At 40.8% G+C, this 10,709-nt stretch overlaps 1 long non-coding RNA gene across 2 annotated transcripts in view; it reads left to right on the top strand.

Moving 5' to 3' along the window:
* The first annotated feature begins 38 nt into the window (after positions 1-38).
* Positions 39-10,709, top strand: part of LOC124985434 (uncharacterized) — a 40,431-nt gene continuing 29,760 nt past the window's right edge. For both annotated transcript variants that reach the window (XR_007108861.1, XR_007108860.1), the window contains exon 1: positions 39-198. This is a non-coding gene — a long non-coding RNA (uncharacterized LOC124985434). The remainder of the gene's footprint in view (positions 199-10,709) is intronic.

Here is a 10,709-nt window from a genome sequence, read left to right as displayed (position 1 = left end):
CGCGGGGAGGGGAATGGCAGAGGCGGGGGCCGCGGAGGTCGGGAGCTGAGACGGCCGGCAGGGGCGGGGCAGGGGCCGGGGCCGGCGGCAACACCCTTCTCCAGCCCCTCGTGGCCCCCGCTCGCTCCTCTCGCGGCCTTTCCGGGCAATAAGGGGCGATGAACTTGGCCGCCCTTCGTAGCCCTCTCCCCGATTTCGGTGAGCGATCCCGCGCCAAGCTCGGGGTACGCGCGAACCCGCCCGCGCCGCTCTGCGCTGGGCGGTGCCGGGTGCCCGGCCCGCGGGGGTGGCGGGCGCGCGGCCCGGCTTGTTTACGAGCATCACAGTCGTCTCTGGCGAGCTCCCGATCGATCGCGGCTCTGCGCCCTTCCCTGGGAGGAGGGGGACGCGGGCGTGGCGCCCCGGAACCCCGCCGCGCGCCGGGGGCGCCCTTCCCCCGCACCCCGCGGTCGTGGGCTCTTTCCGGGGCGTCATCAGCGCCATTCACTTGTCAGGTTCTCGGGAAGTGGAAGTCGACTGTTGGGGATGTAATAGGAGAAAGGAGGAGGACGTGCATGCGTAGGAAAATGCGGTTTCCATAGCGCTGGGAAGAGGGCGGGCCTCCGGGACAGCGCGGCGCTGGAGCGGGTCCCCGCGGCGGGCGCCCCCCTCGCGCACAGGCGTGGAGTGGGCGTCTCCGTACCTGCTAGCGTGGCGCAGGCGGCAGCTGCGCGCGGAAGATGCCCTTGAACTGCTTCGAATGTTTGTATCTACGTGGCTTTGGTGACTTTGAAAGTCGATGACAAAAAGCACCCAGACAATTGCATCTCTTAAGTGATAGTGAGGACCACTCTTGAGGGCGGGGATTCCTCTAGTTCACAGCAGAGCAGGTTCCAGAAAGACAGAAAATGTTGTCTTCATGAAATAATTTGTGACAATAGTTTATCTCCTAATCTTGTTTTTAAAATATTAACTCCCAGAATCATGTCTTTGAATGCCTCTACAATTTACAAAAGTCTTTGTTTTGAATTTAATGAGATTTTAAATCTGAGGAAAATGATTTAAGATTGTGATTTTTGAAAGGGTGAAATATCTGTTAACATTTGTATAAAAGGCGACATAAAGAGGAGTTAACTTTATGCGCTAAGAGATACTGAGAAAGATCATAACATATTTTTAACGTGCATATAGTTAGGACTATTAACTAGTAAGATACATTTGGGAAGAATAATCAGTATAGCGAATATCATAAAATTTGCCTCAGTTGCATGTAAAGTCAATCTTCTATTTTTTTAACCGCTTTAAACATGATATTTAAATGAATGACATTTTAAGTGTGTGCACCTCTGTACCTGTGTGTATATGAATGTGTGCATGCTGGGGCACAGCCCTTAGTCTTTATGGACTTTATACTTTGAATTTCTGTTTATAAATTTTGTCACTGTTTTTATGTTGACAAATACTGCCAAGCAGTTTGTCTACTCAGAGAAGAAACATGAAGAGATTCTTATCTTGGAGCTTGAAGAAAATGTGGCCCAATCTTATTGGCTTTGTGATGATTTACATCCCACTTTATGAGAGAAGTGAATAAGCCATGACTTCATATAGTGGGTGATGCTGATGGGCCTCCTGGCATCAACCTCGTGTGATAATTTCTTCTGAGAAAGTGTGTTATGCAGTTATTTTATTTTTGATTTTGACTCAATACAAGAGTAGACTTTCATCTACATGTGGAGCATCAACTTGCTGTTCCCATCAGATGTCAGCATGTGTCACCTGTGCTTTGTTTTCCTTAAGGCTGTGCTGGCATGAAGTTCCAGTATTTGGGTTAATGTGTCAGAAACTCTAAGTTGGTGGGTAACACTCCCCCCTGTGCTGCCTCTTGCCAAGCTGGGGCGAAAGAGGGAAGGGTGACTCTCATATCATGACTAGGACAAGTCTACAGCAGACGGCACACCATTTGTAATTCAGAAGTCCTAGAACCTCCAAGTTCAAGTGTAGGAAGTCTAATTTCAGTTCTCATTACCAGTCAGCCCTTGGAAGCATCAGTTTAAAAATGTCATTGGAAATACCCCATTCTTCTCCACCTAACAGCTCTTTTTCTTACCCCCTTTGTATTGCTAAATAAGCTGTTTACTTATTGGAACTTGTTTCTGCGCTTCATGATCTTCCAACCTTTCTCCCATACCCTTCAGCAGCAGTCAGCTAATAGCACCTGCCTCTGAGCTCTACACGCAGGACTGGGTGCTGCTTGCCTGGCCCAATGCCAGTGAAAAGCCCGGATGCAGGTTTTCTCATAGTTCAGGACCTTTTGCTGGAAGCTTGCTTTCCTTCCACAGCTAACAAAATGGCCACATCTTTTAGCCAATAGGTTTTTGTATTTTGTTTTTGAATAGGCATATGCAATAATGATACTTTTATTGCTAAAGGTAAAGGTCCTTCATGGAATAATTTGTCATAAAAACATCAATTTTTTAAAAATGTAAAATATGTTACAAATCCATAATACAAATATCAATACTGATAGTAATAGTGAGCCTTGTTAATTTTGTTTCATGTAAGAGAGGCATGTATAGAAGAAGAAAAGTAGATCATAATTCACTGCTTCCGAGGTTTTGTTTCTGTTTAATTCTTTATCCTGCCGATGTTTGAAACTATTGTGTGTCTAGGTGAACTCAATCTAAAATCTGACTAAGCAGATTGTTCAGTGGAATGCTCCATTGAGAATAGTTCTCATTAAAAATGTATCTTTGAAGGTACAGATTTTAATTTCTCAGGTTTATGTCAGAGGATATATTTAATCCTTAGAAAGAATGGCAACATTTTGTCCTCTTTTGATATACTAAATAATGTGGTTCAGGAACTCATTTAAAATTTTTCTGTTTCTCTGATGAATGAACTTTGCACAGACTTTTGCTCATCTGATTCATTATTGCACTTTCCCAGCTAGTTTTTCTGTGCAAACCTATTTGCTAATATGTTTCAACTGAAGTTGCACAAGAATTTTGTAACATGCTAACTCTGTGTGCAATAGAATGATTTACATGCAAGAATGTAACTGCTGTTTGGATCATTTAGTATCTATGAATGGTATTGCAAACATTTAAAGAATCAGGATTTGTCAATAGATTTTATCAGTTGGAAATTATAAAGACTTTCCACTATAGTATTTATTCTGCTCATTCAAAATATCAACTAAATGATTTCTTTCCTAAGTACTTATTTCTGGAGGGATTTTCTAAAATGCTTATTTAATGTTCATATATAATAGAGCAAAACACTATAACTTTTAAAACAATAATTGTTCTGTAAAGTGTATGAATTGAATTGATTCTATTTTGAAAAATATCTGTGCAGGCAATTCAATATTCATAGCATTTCATTTAAAATATAATTATGTCAAAGATAAGTGCTCAATTAAAGAGTGAATGCAGTTAGGAACTTAATATTCTTATTCACACCTCTAGATTTCATTATGTTTGAATTGGAGAATGTACTTCTATATTAAAAACAACAACAACTTTTTAAACAAGATTTGCTATGACTGAAATAAAACAGGACATATGGGGCTGGGGGCGTGGCTCAGCGGCAGAGTGCTTGCCTAGCACAAGGGAGACCTGGGTTTGAGCTCCAGAACCGCCAAAAAATTACATAATAATAGCTGTATAACATTACTAAGCGTAGGAAAAATGATGCAACCGCTCCTTCTTAGACCAGCACTTTTCCATGCGATGCTTGGCTCGTGTAATATACACTCAAATTTTGCATGACTATATGGATGCTCTGTGTATTATTGCTGTTCTAGCTGCCAGGTTAAAATGTTTTTGTTTTGGTTCGTCTTTCTTGCAGAGCAGAACAAAATTGTCTGCTTCTCAGTCTGCACATCATGAGCAGATGACATTAAAAATGTCTCTGAAATGACACAGCTATATTTTCTGGGAGAGGGCGGGGGGGATGCGCAGTGGAGATAGCTGGGAGTGACCTTGTGCAGAGTACAAATGTTGCAGGAGGGGACCGTCAGCCCGTGTGCATCCAGCCCACTGTTGATTCTGGGAGCCGGCTCTCACCCTGGTTTGAAACTGCTCAGGAGGTAACCGCAGGGCGGAGCCTCCTGCTGCCCACCAGGTGACCTCGTGTGTTCTTCCAACTATCTCCTCCTCAGAAATCTTGTGCTTTGCTGCACTTGTTTGCAGGCTGCTCCTAGGTTTGCTTCAGAGTCTGGATTCTAGAGTTGTTTTGAAATTCAACCTAAAGATAACAGGAAATGTGACCGCTCTTGTGCATGCTGCCACCCACTGGCAATGTCTCTTCCCAGGCAGATTCCAGGGAGTTGCCACAGCCCCCGCGGCGGTTACTCATGAAAGGTTGCTTACAGGCTAGTGTGAATTGAGGGAGGAAGTTGATACAAACAATGTGAGAAAAAACAAATATTGATAATGAATGACTAAGAGCATTTATCAGATGACAGGTGAGGAATGGGTACATTATGAATGTGGTACATTTTCAAATGAAGAAATAACTATCAAGCTATTTTATTTACATTTTCTAAAACATTTATATTCTAGTTTTCATATCCACTGATCAAGAATTGTTGAATGGAAAATGTATATAAATTTCAATTTATAGTTTTAGAAAACTAGTCAAACTAAAAAACAAGAATCTAAATGTAGGGTGTTGTTTTTTGCTTTTGTTTTGTTTTTGGTATTTTTACTAGATCAAACATGAATTACAGTCAAGATTTGCTTGTCTTGCAAGCTAAGTTGTTATTTTGTTTCCCCATACATTTACCTTTAAGTCTCAGATTCTTTTTAGAATAAGCCAAAGTCATCTTGAAAGATATTGAAAAACAAAATTTTAAAAAGTCTGGATGGGAAAGAAAATGTATATTAAAAATGATAAATAATAAAAGCATATTCTCAAAATTATAAATTACAAATGGCAATAAGTGTCGAATGTGACTGTCATTTTGAGTAAAATTATTTGGACTCAAATACTCATAACTAATTGTTAATTCCAAATGTACAAACTGCATTTCCTTCTTGAATTACTTTGGTCTCAGTTTGGGCAATGCAATTGATGGAGATATTCAAGGTGATGAATATGTTTAGCCAGAGCTCTTGTTCAGATAGTGAGGAGATCCAAAGACCTGATTAATTTGTTTTCAATTATGTGGTACCTTTGTCTATCAATGGAAAAAAAAAAAATGAACCCTGATATATAAAACATCAGTAATAGTAATAATTAGTGTGAGTAGTTTATCACTGTGTTCATGCTGTGACAGCTGATTCTTAGTAGTTTAGGATAAAAAAAATCATACTTCCATAATGCAGTTATTATGAAATATGATCATAACACACCTGGGAACTGAGCTGAAGTCTTGATTCTTGCATGGGTAGTGTTTACCAAGGTACCTGTGAGACCACGCATATATACAATGATAAAAAGGACAGTTAGTTGTTCATATACATGGTACAACTTTTTCCTTATTTGGAACATTTAAAACAAATGATATTAACTAAACTAAAGTAACTTAAGGGGCTACGCATTAGTGAGGTTCACAAGAAAGTAAATAAAACAACAACTTGTGAAATTCAGGCAGATGCTTCTTATTGCCATTTTCGCTGACTCGGCTGAATGCAGATTTCAGTTCAGATAAACACTTTCTAAGAATTATGACTTGAAGGTAAGCATCGGCCTGCATTCTGATGTTTGCTACTTCTTTATTAAATTTTCAGATGCCAACCAATTTTTTTTTTTTTAAGCATCCTGCTGAAAGGGGAAAAGAATCATATACTTCAAAAATCTTGAAGTTATGTCTCATACTGCAAGAACATATTTTTAGGTAGTAAAAGTAAGATGTAAAATTTCATATTATCCCCAGTTAGCAAAAACAAAACAAAACAAAACAAAACACAGAAGATGAGATACACTGGATACTTTTCTAATTTTATTTGGGTAAATTTGTACCTAATTTTAAAATCCTTTCACACAAAAATCTCCAAAACAATTTCCAATGGGTGCTCAAATCCCTCACGATGTGAATGTCAAAAGAAATTATATACAAGTAATCATCTATGTCTCCCACAATTTGAAATATAAAAATCAGCCAAGATTGAATTCCTAAACATGTGTTCTATATTTGTTAAGTTTCAGACTTTAGGAATTATCAAGAACATAGGTCTTTGCTCCTTTGGTTTTTATCTAAATAACATACTATTTTCCTTTCATGTTTGACAAATTTCTTTTTTACTTGTACCTTTTGTTACAATATTATCATCTAATTTGAAAACAAAAAGTGGTCATCTATGATCATAACCATTAGCTGGCACATTTCTTTACTGTCGAATGTTTATTTAACTTCCTAGTCTTGCCATGTTTGCCTCTTCTTGCTAATGGTAGATGGTAGGGAGAGTGATTTTCACCTTTGAGGCTGAACAGTTTCACAAAGTATCAAATACCACATCGGATTTTATATTTGCAAAAATTCCAGGAAAAGATGACGTAAAGATAAAGAAGAAAACATGAATTGAACTCCACCTTGGTTAAACAGATTTATCTTCTCATGAAAATTATGTTTGCACTAGGAGGAAAGACAAAGGATAAATAAGACCATAAATAAGACCAAGGAGAAGGTAAATGGAGGCAACTTTAAAGTGGATCTTTCTTTACACACCTTTTATTTTAACCTGCTGATTGAAGGTGAGCATCCTGGTTGATGGGAAAGTGGCCTTGAGTTGTTTCCAGTGCTTCAGCTTCAAAGGGGCCCCAGGTTTCCACCTGTGCGGAGATGCCTACCTGCGGCTTCCACAGAAGCTGCCCAGGGGCTGAGCTCTCGGTGTTGGCTTCACAGTGTGAGTGGTTTTCCACACCTGTGTCCTTCATTTCCACACGTTTCTCAGGTATGATTACACAGTGGCTCGCTGCTTGTCTGTTTCTTTTTTCTTTCTCCCATTGTTCTCTTAGGAGCGGAACACCCTTTTTTTGTGTGTCCAGATTTGTTTTGGGGATGGTGATCACAGTTTCCAACATAGTAGTGCACAAGGAACATGGTGTCCATTTCACAGATAAGGGATGTCCATTTAGAAGCAATTCGTGGTGCTTTAACCCTGTCCTCGCCTTCCAAGTTATCAGCCAAACATTTCAAGATAAGGAAGAGTAAATAGTCCATAAACGGCCTGCCATGGGAATGAGTTCAGCCTAGCATTGGTGATTCTATTTAGTTCATTTTAAGGTTGCATTTTCAAAAGTGATGCCTGGGTCCAGAGATCAGGAGGTGTCCGCCAGTGTACAGTGGTGCTGAAGACTGCTTCCTGGTTACGTTATCTGGTGATGTCATATCAACCCAATGGCTTATTGGATTCTGTCAAGTTCATCCATGTACCTCAAGCTTCTACTTTGTGCTAGACACTGTCTGGTCCTGAGGACAACAAAATGCAAACCTGTACCTGTGTCTGCAGGAGACATGGTCCTCCCTCTGGTCGCCACCACCTCTGTGGTTAAGTCCACCATGCATAATCCTAGTGTGCTCAGTAGAGCCAGTTCTAGGAGTTGTGCTTGCAGAAACCCACCTGAGGGTGTGTTCTCCCCACAGCAGAGCAACCTTGCTTATTTCCTGCTACAGAAGAGGTGGGCTCTCCAAGCCAGGGTGTCAACTGAGACACCTGCCCCTCCTGCCTGTGGGTGTGGCCTCTCCACATTGCTCCAGGTGCTTGGGGACAACAGGAATGAGGAAAGCCTTGCTGCTTGCTGTCCATGATTCTCTGACCCCAGTGCTGGGCATCCTGTGCTAGCATTTGATTATGGGTACCAGGCTCTTTCTCTTCTGAGGAAAATGGAATGAGATCCCTGACCCCAACAGTATCCCCAGGAAGCACTCGGACTAATGGGAGGTGGAGACCCTATTTGCAAATAGCCATACCAAGGTAGTGTGCTGTGAAGTTGACATTCAATGGCAGTGAGGGGCAAGACAGATGAGGTCGACATAACCAGAAAATACATCCACATAGAAGTTGGATCCCTGTCATCTTTTACTTACGTCCCAGGTGAATCAAAGAATTAAATATTAAAATACGAACCCCCAAAACTTAGGAAAAGAAGAGGAAAATTGTAAATTTGACTTTCTAGAATAGAATTAAATTCTGTAAGGAAAAAACAGTAAAAGGAAAGTTAAAACCTGGGAAAAGACATCGCTGCCAATATCATGGATGAAGTACTGATTGTTCATCTCATGTCTTAAGAGCTGTAAGATAACAAAGAGACCAGAAATGGGCAATCTGAACACAAAGTTCCTAGTCACCAAAGTATGTGTAGAAAGCTGCCTATGCTGTCGCGTAATGAGACAATGAAGGTTGCCACTACAGTGGGTCAGATAGTTCACCTAGCAGACTGGCACACACCAAGAAGTCGAACTCCACAGGGTGTTTGCAGACTGTTGGGAAGTGGGTTCCCACCCAAAACTGCAGGTGGTGTAGACAGAAGCCTCACCTGTGCAAGGTAATTGGATGGCACCATCAAAACGGCCAAAACCCAAGTGCCTGCATCCTTGTTTTAACTCCTAGCAATCACTCTGCGTTGTGACAGGATCTCTCTGCAAGGGTACCCATGGCATATTGCTGGGTCCAGACCTGTCCCTTGAGCTCTTGTCTGGAATGGCAAGTTTGTGATTCACTCTTCAAAGGACCTGCCACATAGCAGATGCTCTCTGTGACAGAATTGGTAGGCTTTTTTGGGATTGTATTTCTGTAGTATTTTCTTTCAAGTGTGGGGTTTTTTGTTTGTTTGTTTGTTTGTTTGTTTGTTTTGTAGGGGGTTGTGACAAGTGCACAGAAACGTGTGCGTCAAGGTCCTTGAGGTCTCCTGCCGCCGCGTCACACACAGCCAGAGAGTGTTTGCTGTTTCATTTTGTGTCCTGTCTCATCTTCTGGGAGCCGTACGTCGAGGACCTGGTGGAGCCTGTCCACTCGAGGGGTGAAGTGCTGCATCCCAGGATCCTGGGGGCTTGTCTCCTCATGGACACGTGGGAATTCCGGAGGGTGCCACGGAGTGGTCTGGAAAGAAGGGCATCTGGGAGCCCGACAGAGGAAAGAGTGACTGAGCCGCAGGCTGCAGGTGGAGCCTCCTGCTTCTGGGAGTCACTGCTGCTGTCTCCCGGGGACCCAGTGGTCCTTCGCCAGCCATTCTGTATAATCTGGAAAAATATCTGTGACTGTGGAGGACGGACGAGTGGGTATTTAATAAACATCTCTCTCCTTAGCTTCAGAAAAGCAGTGATTTTTAAAAAATCATTGCTGGTGAGGAAATAAGGAAAGTCAAAGATGGCTGAGGCTTTTTCAGAGAAACAAGTATGCCTTTGCAGGGAAGACGATTAAACTATAAAATCTTAAGTCTGTTTCTGACATGCTATTATAATAATCTAGAATTTATTTCTACCAGTTCCTAGTTTCACCTACTACAAGGATGAAGTGTGTAATCTTTGGAGCTAGAGAGTATCTGTGGGGTTATTTGGAGGAGGGGCCTGGGCCTGGGGTACCAGCTACCCTTGGTCACTTGAGTAAAGTGCAGCTATTCTCAGTGACCTTTTGTCTGTGGATTGAGAGCTTTTATTGCAATGGAAACAATCTTTTTCTTATTTTGAAGTCACTTTCCATATAGTAGAAATGAATTCTCTCCCCATACCGTCATACTTGCTTCCCAAACTCATGTTCGACTGGGAGGGATCCTCCATTTAGAAAATTTATATCCAAGCAGAGGTTTCCTCTGAACATATAAAACAATATCTGACCTGGCAAAGTGGAAAACATTTTCAATTGAAGAGCTTAATAAAGAGAACATCACCAGTATTTTAAGTCCTTTGGCCAGCTTTCTCACTGTCTTAAATTTTGTTTATTTTTCATCGGCTGCTTTGTGGTTTTACCAAATATGGATGCATTGTACTGTTATTTAAGCATAATAGAAACATCACCGTAAGTATTGTGTTCTTCTGCAACTTGCTTCTTTTGCTCAACATTCTTGGTATTTTTAATTGGGATATAACCCACACAACATAAAAATATGCAATTCAGTATTTTTTAGTGTATTCATGGCATTGTGAACTGTCTAAATCTGGAACTGTTTTCTTCTTTTTCCTTTTTATTGTACAGTTTAATGTGATATTTCCATATATGCATGCATCATGAATTGATCGTTTTTGTCACTCATCGTCACTCAAAAAACCCTCCCAAATCCTTGTGCCCAGGAGTCTCATCCTGATTTCCACCTCCAGCCCCTGCCAATCACTGTGTTCTGCCTCTAGTCCGCATTGGGCTTTTGAGCAGCATCTATATTAATGTATGTAGCTGAGTTCATTCAATTGTAATAAATACGTAACAGTTTTTCATATCTGCTAGTTGAAGTATAAATCATGCATGGTTGTTTATTTTTAAATTTTAATTCTAACAGTATTTTTAAGTATATTTAATAATAGCATTTTAAAGTATATTTAATAATTACATGCATTTTAACAGTAAAAGTTCCTCTTAGCAATTACTCCTCATGCACATGTATGTATTCTCATGCAGGCTGTTTTGGACAAAGGAGTAAAATTGCCACTATTCATCCCACCTTCAATTTTAATGCATAATTAAAAATTATTTTCTTAAGTAAGTGAACGAGTTGAAAATTCCACCAACAGCATTGACTCCTACATTTTTCCATTGATTTAGTGGCATAGTTTACAAACATCCCAAGTACTA

This window comes from Sciurus carolinensis, chromosome 5, assembly GCF_902686445.1.
Source record: "Sciurus carolinensis chromosome 5, mSciCar1.2, whole genome shotgun sequence".
Taxonomy (NCBI): Eukaryota; Metazoa; Chordata; class Mammalia; order Rodentia; family Sciuridae; genus Sciurus; species Sciurus carolinensis.
The sequence above is the reverse complement of the archived record's forward strand: the minus strand, read 5'-3'. Positions and strand labels throughout refer to the sequence as shown.